This window comes from Symphalangus syndactylus, chromosome 9, assembly GCF_028878055.3.
Source record: "Symphalangus syndactylus isolate Jambi chromosome 9, NHGRI_mSymSyn1-v2.1_pri, whole genome shotgun sequence".
Lineage (NCBI taxonomy): Eukaryota > Metazoa > Chordata > Mammalia > Primates > Hylobatidae > Symphalangus > Symphalangus syndactylus.
The window spans coordinates 72721984-72733664 of NC_072431.2; the positions used below are offsets into that span (position 1 = coordinate 72721984).

The following is an 11681-nucleotide window of genomic DNA, read 5'->3' on the forward strand; positions in this document are numbered from 1 at the left end:
CCTAGAGACTTGTTGAATGCTTTTGACCCAAATGCTAATAGTGATATAGATGATAAAGTCCAGGCTGAGATTGTCTCAGATGGAGATGAGAAACTTATGATTAAAATGGAAGCAGAACATAAAAGTTTGGAAAGTTTGCACCTGACCATTAGGTAGAATATAAAACCCCATTTTTTTGAAAAGAAATTTAAGACACTGCAGAAATTTGCAAAAGTAAAGAGAACCTGGATGTTAATAGCCAAGACAATGGGGAAAATGTCTTCAGGTCATGTAAAAGATCTGAGACAGGTTCTTCTATCACAGGCCAGGAGCCCTAGGAGGAAAAAATGGTTTCATGGTCGAGACCCAGTGAGGGCCCCACTGCTTTATGAAGCCTTGGGGCTAGGTGCCCTGCATCCCAGCTGCTCCAGATCCAGCTGCAGCTAAAAGGGGCAAAAGTACAGCTTGGGTTGTTTCCTCAGAAAGTGCAATCCTCAAGCCTTGGTGGCTTCCATGTGGTATTGGCCACGCACATGCACAGAAGACAAGAGTTGAGCTCTAGAAACCTCTGCCTAGATTTCAGAGGATGTATAAAAATGCCTGGATGTTCAGGCAGAAGTCTTCTACAGGGGCAGAGCCCTCATGGATAACCTGTGATAGGGCAATGCAGAAAGGAAATGGGGGTTGGAGCCCTCATGCAGAGTCCCCACTGAAGCTGCCTACTGGAGTTGTGAGAAGGCCACTATACTCCAGACCCCTAAATAACAGATTCACCATGAGCTTGCACCGTGCACCTAGAAAAGCCACAGGCACACAATTCCAGTCCGTAAAGGAGCTTCCCAAGGCCACGAAGGCCCACCCGTTGCATCAGCATGGCCCACATGTGAGAATGGAGTCAAATGAGAACATCTCAGAACTTTAAGACTTAATGACTGCCCCTTTGGAATTCAAACTTGCATGGGGCCTGTAGCTCTTTGGTTTTGGCCAATTTCTCCCATTTGTAATGGGAGAATTTATCTATTGCCTGTACCTCCATTGTATCTTGGAAGTTACTAACTTGCTTTTGATTTACAGGCTCACAGGTAGCAGGGATTTGCCCTGTCTCAGATGAGACTTTGGACTTAGACTTTTGGGTTAATTCTAAAATGAGTTAAGACTTTGGGGGACTGTTGGGAAAGCATGTTTGGTTTTGAAATATAAAAAGGGCATGAGATTTCAAAGGGGCCAGTGGCAGAATGATACTCATGGTGTTATCATGATAGTGAGTGGGTTCTCATGAGATCGGATGGTTTTATAAGTGGTAATTTTTCCTGCTCTCCTTCACCTAGTGAAAAGGATACCTGCTTCTCCTTCACCTTCTCCCATTATTGTTAGGTTCTTGAGGCCTCCCCAGCCACGCTGAACTCTGAGTAAAATTAACCTCTTTCCTTTATAATTTACCTAGTCTTTGGTGTGTTCTTCAGCAGTGTGAGAATGGACTAATAGACATGGTAACTTAAAAACAAAGGTGTCACTATTTTCCTCAATTTACAAAAAAAGAAGAAAAAAGCCAGAGAGAGAAATAATTGGCTCACAATAGCAGAGCCAGTATTAAAACAGTATCAACTTTAACTCCAGAAATAATACTCTTGAATAAACAATAAAAACACTTGAAACAGAAAAGAAGCTACCTTTAACATGATTCTTAAAAATTTAACAAAAATGAAAATGGATACACTTGTATTGCTATATATGTGCATATATGTGAATGTATATTACAAATAAGAAATACTTCATATAAGCCAGAAAAAGATAATTATTTTAATGAATAAAATTGAAAAGCAGTTCAATTAATTATTATTTGCAGATGATATCTTTGTTTACTTAGAAAGACAACAAAAGCAACTGAAAGGCGATTTTGGAAATCTATTCAGGTGAGTAGGCAAAATTCTCAGATGACCCTCAGGTTTCCACTTCAGCGCACACCTGCAATGTAATCCTTTTGAGTGTCACAAAATGTGTGTGACTGTGGTGAAACAGTATTCATGTATTTATATTATTAATGTATTGGCTTCCTTTTTATCATAAGAGAGATTATCTTGATTAGGCCAAACTTAATCAGAGGTGCTTTTAAAAGAAGAGCACATCATAGAAAAATATCCCTGCTTCCCTGAAATTAATCAAACTTCTTGATAAGCAATGCCATAAAGTGTTTATGGTGGCCACATGGCAAGGGATATATTTGTATACTGTCTCCAATTCTGCCTTCAACATGTTGCTTTCAGTAAGGAGAATAGGAGGATCTCATTGCAGAGGAAAAAGAAGGGATCTCATTTATGCAAGAAATAATCACCCCTCATCTGGGACAGCTTAAGAAAAACAGAGACCAGAACATGACCTCATCAAAGGGAAATAAAGGCAACTTGGTTGAAAGGGCTCCCTGGCATTATGAAGCAATGTCTACACAGCTGAAGTAAATGATCAGCCTCTGGGATACCAATAGTCTACCAACAAGGCCGTATTCATTTTCATTCTGATTAAATTAGCACTTCTGCAGCATTCTGGTAACTTGGATTTACATAATTCATGACAAAAATACCTGCAGGGTGCGGTGGCTCATGCCTGTTATCCTAGCACTTTGGGAGGGCGAGGTTGGTGGATCACCTGACATTGTGAGTTCAAGACCAGCCTGATCAACATGGAGAAACATCGTCTCTACTAAAAATATAAAATTAGCCAGGCATGGTGGTGCATGCCTGTAATCCCAGCTACTCAAGAGGCTGAGGCAAGAGACTGGCTTGAACCTGGGAAGTGAAGGTTTTGCTGAGCCAAGATCATGCCATTGCACTCCAGCCTGGGCAACAGGAGCAAAACTCCATCCCCTCCTGCCAAAAAAAGGAAAAAATACCATGCAGACCAGTGAGTACTATACTAGAATTGAACTTATCATGAAAAAGCCTTGCCAATTCTTTAATTTCAACATTGGAAAATGTTGAAAAAAATGAATTTATTAATAATAATATGACTTTCTAATTTTAGACTATTCTACTATTCTATAATACAATATTGAACTTTGATCATTGTAACATGAACATTTCTTGAATGCATAAATTGTTATGTAGCTAGCTTCTCTTTTAGATTAACGCAGTTAGACAATTAGAGCAAACAATTAGAAAAAACACTTGATATCAAATAAAAGTCATCAGATCCACATCTTTCAATGTCTTGTCATAATTGCCATGCTCTTTGAAAGAAGCAAAGACAAGAGTTTGGCTTAGCCCAATTGTTAAGTCCTTGACCTTTTGAAATCTAATATCCTGGCTAAAAAAAAAACAGTAGGGAATTTTTTTGGGTGGCTGTCTAAAGTGTCCAAGGCAACATGAGAAGAATTTTAATAGTTAAGTAAGAAAATGCATGCCACATACACACATTACTTTTCTCTACTTTGCTCTAACATTGAAAGATTAGAAATTGCAAATCTAGTCCCCCAATTTCGGGTAAATTAGCAAAAGATTCATGTTTCAGCTGAGCAAATTATTGTATGAAACTTATAGGTAACAGATGTCATTATCTGCAAAACACAAAATAGTGTGACTAGATCCAGTAACTATCTAGCCATGCAAATGACAGACCAATTAGATTAAGATCCTAAGAGGTGCATGTAGAAAGCATTTATGTGCAATGTTGTGACCCTTCCCCAAACACGTTTTTCTGACTCCTTACAGAGATACCAATTTTTTCTGAATGACTCAGGGTGAATACTGGGAACTGAGAATGCTCGGTGTTCAGGGTTGATTACTGGGAACATAGTTAACACATTTCTTCTATATTATCAAGAAATTTTATGAATCTTAAGAGAAAGGCTTTTTTTTTTTGAGACGGAGTTTCACTCTCATTGCCCAGGCTGGAGTGCAATGGCACGATCTCAGCTCAACTCAACCTCCGCCTCTCGGGTTCAAGTCAGTCTTCTGCCTCAGCCTCCCCAGTTGCAGGATTACAGGCATGTGCCATCACGCCTGGCTAATTTTGTATTTTTAGTAGAGACAGGGTTTCTCCATGTTGGTCAGGCTGGTCTCGAACCCCCAACCTCAGTCCTCCCAAAGTGCTGGGATTACAGGCATGATCCACCGCACTCAACCCAGAAAGGTTTTTGATAAAACATTGTTCATGTATAACACTCTATTTGGATTCATAGAAATTTTCAATATGCCATTTAAGTCAGAGACACTGAAATGTCAACCAAATTTCATAAAATGTATTTGAATGAGATCAAGTCTTCCTTAGCTGAGCATTGTATTTCATCAGTAAATTTAGAAGAAAATAATAAATGTGTTTACTTTAGACCACATAACAGTGTTTGCCACATGGGAACAATTCAGACAAGTGCTCTTCGTCATTACTCTTCAAGTAGCAATAGCACCACATCCATTTCCTGGTACCAGCCGGCCTGTTTTTCACTGATATGAAGTGCAAAAGGCAATGAAACAGTGAAGAAGGGTGATATAAATGGAATACTTACATGAAGTACAGTTGTTAATAAAAGGTAGCACTTGATATTATGCAAGTATAGGTAAGATGATTAGTATGAGATAAAAATATTTTTACTTTAATTGACAGAATATCTTAATCCACATTATTTCTATTTCAAATAATTTTTTGCTCTATATTTGCTGCCTGTTTATTTGCTATTACCTGAGCTCAATAGGAATCAACAAAATGAATCTTTATTTTACCACAAGAATTTTATTCATGCATATGCTTAATTTGCTGAAAACATGTTAGCTTTCCATGAAAGATTTATACTTTTATTTTGTCATGTTTTGCCGAGAAGTGGCTGTCCTGCCAGAAAACTGCTATTCTCAGCTCTGCTCACATTGACTCTGCTGAGCATAGTGACTGGAAGTGATGTGTGGATAAAAAGCAAATGTGTCTTCTTTGCATCTTTTTTGATCTATTGGCTGAAGAAAGAGGAGAATGCAGATAGAAAATTTAGAAAAAAATCTAATCTCCAAATAATCATGCAGAAGTTTTCTTAAACAGAAATAAATCAAAGGGCATGGTGATGTAAGCAGAAAATATATTATTTTGCTAAACCTTTGAAATTGTAGGGTTTATTAGTATGACAATCTGCATTGCTTTATCAAACATAATAGTCTTTTAGTTTTAATTCTTCTGGATATGATTCAATTTCCTGATGAATATAAACTGAGAGGAGAATAACTTATTTGTTAAAATTAAAGACACAGGAAAAAATATGTTGACTAAAATAAGATAGTCAAAAAGAGACAGACAAAACAGAAAGTAAAATGATGTTCTTCAGACGCGGAAAAAAGAGGAGAAGACAGTTTACTGAACATTAGACTGTACTTTTTAAAAATAAAATTATCTAGAGATCTGTTTCATATAATGTAAATATAATTGAAAGTACTAAACATATAGCTTAAATATATAACTTTAAAATGTTTAAGATGGTAATTTTATGTTTTTAATCACAAATATTTACAACTCTTAAAAAATAGTTACATTTTTCAAAAATTACTTCAAATACCAAGTGTTCTTCTCACACAATAACATAGATTCAAACAATAAATAGACGGTAATTTTAGACTGCTTTTTTGACTACTCATCCAGACAATAAAACACTGACAACCGCCCAAGAAAAGAAATAAACAAGATAATTAATAAATAAAATGGGGCAATATTTATACACGCAAACATCACATAAGTAAATTTTATAGGCAATAGAAATGTCTGACTTATGGGGCTGGGTGTAGTGGCTCATGCCTGTAATCCCAGCATTTTGGGAGGTTGAGGCAGGTGGATTATGAAGTCAGGAGTTCAAGACCAGCCTGGCCAGCATGGTGAAATGCCATCTCTACTAAAAATACAAAAAATTAGCCAGGCATGGTGGCGCACACCTGTAGTCCCAGCTACTCAAGAGGCTGAGGCAGGAGAATTGTTTGAACCTGGGGCAGAGGTTGCAGTGAGCCTGTATCCTGCTGCCACTGCACTCCAGCCTGGGCAACAGAGTGAGACTCCGTATCCAAAAAAAAACCAAACAAACAAAAAAAAGAAATATCTGACTTATACTTGTTTTTTAAAATTTGTTCCACGTGAAACCCAGGGATTTATATGGGAGTTAAATACCACATTTTGTTTTTCTTAAGACAGAGGTTCATTCTTGTTGCCCAGGCTGGAGTGCAATGGTGCGATTTTGGTTCACTGCAACCTCCACCTCCCAGGTTCAAGCAGTTCTCCTGCCTCAGCCTCCCGAGTAGCTGGGATTACAGGCAGGTGCCACCATGCCCAGCTAATTTTGTATCTTTAGTAGAGACGGGGTTCCTGCATGTTGGTCAGACAGGTCTCAAACTCCCGACCTCAGGTGATCTGCCTGCCTCGGCCTCCCAAAGTGCTGAGGTTATAGGCATAAGCCAGCAGGCCTGGCCCCATTAAACACCACATTTTTATAAATAATACAGAGTGAAAAATTACCATCCAAATCATAAATGTAACGTTAAAAACGAAAATACAATTAAATCATCAAAAGGAACATATACAAAAAAAATGCAGTATAATGGACTTAAAAACAAAAATAAAACATATTGACCTATAAAATACAGAATATTAGCATAGATGTATCAGAAAATAATTCTTTAAATAACTACAGTTTTCAAATGTGACTATGAACTTATGAAAATCTGACATTTTTAATTATTGGCATGCAATGTATAGCAGTAAATTTCCACAAAAAGATTAGAAGAATTAAGAAAAGTCTAATGAAAATGGAACCTTTTAATTAATAAGTATTTAAAAGAGACTGGGTAAAGTTTTTTGTGTTATTAATATATTATTGTTATTACACAAAATATAAGATCTACAATACAACAATATGAACACAAGAAAATAATATTCCAAAGCAAAGACAATATAATTTTTTAGAATACTGTGAGATTAATTATATATAAAATAAATATTGGAAATAATTATATCATTATTTAGGTATAGGTGGAGAAAAATGAATAAAATACTAACGATACCTGTAATGGTGGTGGATGAATTACTTTTAACTTTGGAATAAAAGCTACAAGACAAAAGTATCCAAAATACACATAGCTTAAATAATTTATTATGAGATACACAATATAAAAATGTAAAGTGTGATATAAATCATGTATTGAAAAGAGTAAAACTGTTGAGTCTTTCTATACATTGAAGTAGAATTGTTATTATCATAAGCTAGACTGTTATAACTATGAGATGTGTTATCTAAGACTCTTGGTAACTAAATGAAAATTTGTAGTATACACACAAAAGAAAAAGGAATCAAGGGGCTGGGTGCGGTGGCTCACGCCTGTAATCCTAGCACTTTGGGAGGCCGAGATGGACAGATCACCTGAGGCCGGGAGTTTGAGACCAGCCTGACCAACATGGAGGAAATCCGTCTCTACTAAAAATACAAAATTAATCAGATGTGGTGGCAAGTGCCTGTAATCCCAGCTATTCAGGAGGTTGAGGAAGGAGAATTGCTTGGACTTGAGAGACAGAGGTTGAGTTGGCGCTATTGCACTCTAGCCTGGACAACAAGAGTGAAACCCCATCTCAAAAAAAAAAAAACAAAAAACAAAAAAAGAAAATAAATGGCAATCAAAGCATATAACAACAGAAGCAAAAAAAAAAATCAAGAAAACGAGAAGACAGCATGAAAAGAAAAACAAAGACATTATTTTATTGGTGCAAAAGTAATTGCGGTTTTTGCCTTTAAAAGTAATGGCAAATCAATAATTTTTAAAATATCAAATTTTAATTATCTAATAAAAACACATTGCTATGGTTTGAATGCCCCCTTCAAAATTCATGTTGAAATTTAACTGCCATTGGCCAGGCACAGTGGCTCACGCCTGTAATCCCAGCACTATGGGAGGCCTCGACGGGCAGATCATGAGGTCAGGAGATTGAGACCATCCTGGCTAACACGGTGAAACCTGTCTCTAATAAAAATTCAAAAAAATTAGCCAGGTGTGGTGGTGGGCACCTGTAGTCCCACCTACTTGGGAGGCTGAGGCAGGAGAATGGTGTGAACCCAGGAGGCGGAGCTTGCAGTGAGCCAAGATCACGCCACTGCACTCCAGCCTGGGTGACTGAGCAATAATCTGCCTCAAAAAAAAAAAAAAAAAGAAAAAGAAAAGAAAAAAGAAATTTAACTGCCATCATTATAAAATTATAGAGTTAGACGTTTAAGAAGATATTAGGTTTTGAGGGATCTACTCTCATGAATGAACTAATGACATTGTTTCCAGAGTGCGTTAGTTGGCAGGAAAGTGGGTCTATTATAAAAGTAAGCTCTCTTAAGTTCACCTTCTGTCATCCTCATGTCTTTGGCCATTTTGTGATACGGAAATTTGATTCTCATCAGATGTCAATGGCTCTTGGACATAATCTAAAATTGTGAGCTACATAAACTTCTGTTCTTTATAAAATACCAACTCTAAGGCCGAGCGCGGTGGCTCATGCCTACAATCCCAGCACTTTGGGAGAATGAGGCAGCTGGATCACCTGAGAACAGGAGTTCGAGACCAGCCTGGCCAACATGGTGAAACCCCTTATCTACTAAAAATACAACATTTAGCTGGGTGTCATGGCAGGCGGCTGCAATCCCAGCTACTCGAGATGCTGAGGCTGGAGAATAGCTTGAACCTAGGAGGGGGAGGTTTCAGTGAACCGAGATCATGCCACTACTCTCCTGCCTAGGAAACAAGAGCAAAACTTCATCTCAAAAAAAAAAAGTTTACCTCTACATGATGAGCCACATCTCTACTCAGTGTGTGAAAAATAAATTCTTTTTTTTTCTGCCACCCCAGACTTCTGGGAAAGGAGCCTGGAGCTGTGCCCAAGCTCCCCAGCCTTTGCCCTCAATTGCAAACAGAGTGGAATGTCTCTTAGCTCAGGAGTTTGTGCTACTCAAGAGTTTACACAAATAAAAAGCTGAGAAATACTGCTTGCTGAAAGGGGTGTAAAAGGCAAAGGACAAACTGGTTGTCCCTGGAAGTGGAGACACTTCTATTCTATGTTGGGCTATGATCCTGGAGAATGCAGGAAGGGAACGAATTTTGCCCATTTTCAAATGAGAGACCCCTTGTGGTAAGAGAGGCTCTTCTCTCTCTACCTGGTGAGTTACTTCGTCTCTTTGGTACCCAATTTCCTCATGTTTACAATTAGGGAGTGAAACCACACATCCCCTAAGACTCTTTCCTCTTAGCCGTTCTATGAGTTAATTAATGAGATTTGTTTTCCCATTAGCATACATCCAAAAAGGTACTCAAGGTAGGTTTTCTGTATTTCCTGGAATCATGTAACTGCTCAAGATGAAGTGGTAGTATTTGCAGGAGAAGCCCTTCCTTGCTTCCGTTATTTCCGTTTTAGAGACAAAATCTCTCCCTATCACCCAGGCTGGAGAGCAGTGGTGCAATCCTGTCTCACTGCAACCTCAAACTTCTGGCCTCAAGTGATTCTCCCATCCCAGCCTCTAGAGTAGCTGGGACAACAGGCATACACTACCATGCCCAGCTAATTTTTAAAATTATTTTGGGCTGGGCGCAGTGCTCATGCCTGTAATCCCAGCACTTTGGGAGGCCAAGGCAGGCAGATCATCTGCTAGTTCAAGACTCGCCTAACATGGTGAAACCCGGCTCTACTAAAAATACAAGAAATTAGCCAGGCATGGTGGCACACACCTGTAATCCCAGCTACTTGGGAGGCTGAGGCAGGAGAATCACTTGAACCCAGAAGGCGGAGGTTTCAGTGAGCCAAGATCACGCCATTGCACTCCAGCCTGGGCAACAAGAGTGAAACTCCATCTCAAAAAATAAATAAATAAATAAAAAATAAAACCAAAAAACAAAAAAAAACCTAAAAAATAAAAATATAAATAAAATAAAATTATTTTGTAGAGACAGGGTCTCACTATGTTGCTCAGGCTGGTCTCAAACTCCTGGCCTCAAATGATCCTTCTGCCTCAGCCTCCCACTGTGCTGGGTTTCTAGGTGTGAGACATTGTGCCTGGCCCTTCATTGCTTTTTAATAAACTTAATTACCTTCTTTTGAATATCTTTAGAACTACAGTGGTTTTGGCTTTTGAGGCTAGAGTTGATTTCCATGAAGAGTAATTTTGAGCCAGATCTTTTGAATAAAGTGAGTGGCCAGAGATGATGTCACAATTTTGGCTAAAACAGTTTCCCAGAGAGCAGGCCGTGAACTCTAAAATGCTGTGTGCTGGTCACCAGGCCACAGTTCACTCTTCTTGCAAACTCAGAATTACAAATTTAAAAAATCATAAAATTTAATTAATTTTATTTTTTTTTAGACAGGGTCTCTCTCTGTCACACAGGCTGGAGTGCAGTGGTGTGATCTTAGCTCACTGCAACTTCCGCCTTCCAGGTTCAAGTGATTCTCCTGCCTCGGCGTCTCATCTAGCTGGGATTACAGGCATGTGCCACCACGTCTGGCTAATTTTTGTCTTTTTTTTTTTTAGATGGAATCTTGTTCTGTTGCCCAGGCTGGAGTGCAATGGGGCGATCTCAGCTCACTGCAACCTCTGCCTCCCGGGTTCAAGTGATTCTCCTGACTCAGCCTCCCGAGTAGCTGGGATTACAGTCCCTCACCACCACACCTGGCTAAGTTTTGCATTATTAGTAGAGATAGGGTTTTACCATGTAGGCCAGGCTGGTCTTGAACTCCTGACCTCAGGTGATCCACCAGCCTCGGCCTCCCAAAGTGCTGGGATTACAGGCATGAGCCACCACACCTGGCCTAATTTTTGTAGTTTTAGTAGATATGGGGCTTCCTAATTTTTATACTTTTAGTAGATACAGGGCTTCACCATGTTGGCCACGCTGGTCTCAAACTCCTGACCTCAAGTGATCTGCCTGCCTCAGCCTCCCAAAATGCTGGAATTACATGCATGAGCCACTGTGCCCAGCCAATTCTTTCTAATATCAAAGGATTCACCAGAGTCTTCTCTTTCTTTTGATTCATTTATTTTCTTGGTTCTGAAATTTTTTTTAAATATGGAATGCTTCGTGAATTTGTGTGTCATCCTTTCACAGGGACCATGCTCATCTTCTCCGTGTCATGCCAATTTTAGCATATGTGCTGCTGAAGTGAGCACTGGTTCTGAATTTATTTATTTATTTATTTTTGAGACAGGGTTTCACTGTGTCTTCCAGGCTGAAATACAGTGGCATGATCATGGCTCACTGCAAACTTCACTTCCCAGGGCTCAAGCAATCCTCCCGCCTGGGCCTCCCAATGTGTTGAGATTACAGGCATGAGCCACTGTGCCCAGCCTGGAATGTTTAACTGCTGACTTTGATGCCTGATTTTGGTTGTATAAACACTCCCACTACTTATTTCTTTAAAAATTACTGGTTTGTTCAGCTCCTTAAAAGGATCTTTGGTGTTTTATATATCAAAATATGTGAGGCCAGGCATGGTGGCTCAGGCCTGTAATCCCGTGCATTTGGGAGGCCAAGATGGGAGGATCACTCTAGGCCAAGAGTTTGAGACCAGACTGGCTAACATAGTGAGACCCGCATCTCTACAGGAAAAAAAAAAGAAAGCTGGGTGTGGTGGTGCAAATCTGTAGTCCTAGCTACTTGGGAGCCTGAGGCAGAACTGCTTGAGCCCAAGAGTTTTAGGCTGCAGTGAGCTATGATCGTGCCACTGCA

General features: G+C 39.1%; 1 non-coding gene across 1 annotated transcript; it reads right to left on the reverse strand.

Moving 5' to 3' along the window:
* Positions 1–11015: 11015 nt before the first annotated feature.
* On the reverse strand, positions 11016–11122 carry LOC129490813 (U6 spliceosomal RNA). The gene has a single exon (XR_008660309.1). It is a non-coding gene; the product is annotated as a U6 spliceosomal RNA (small nuclear RNA).
* Positions 11123–11681: the final 559 nt, after the last annotated feature.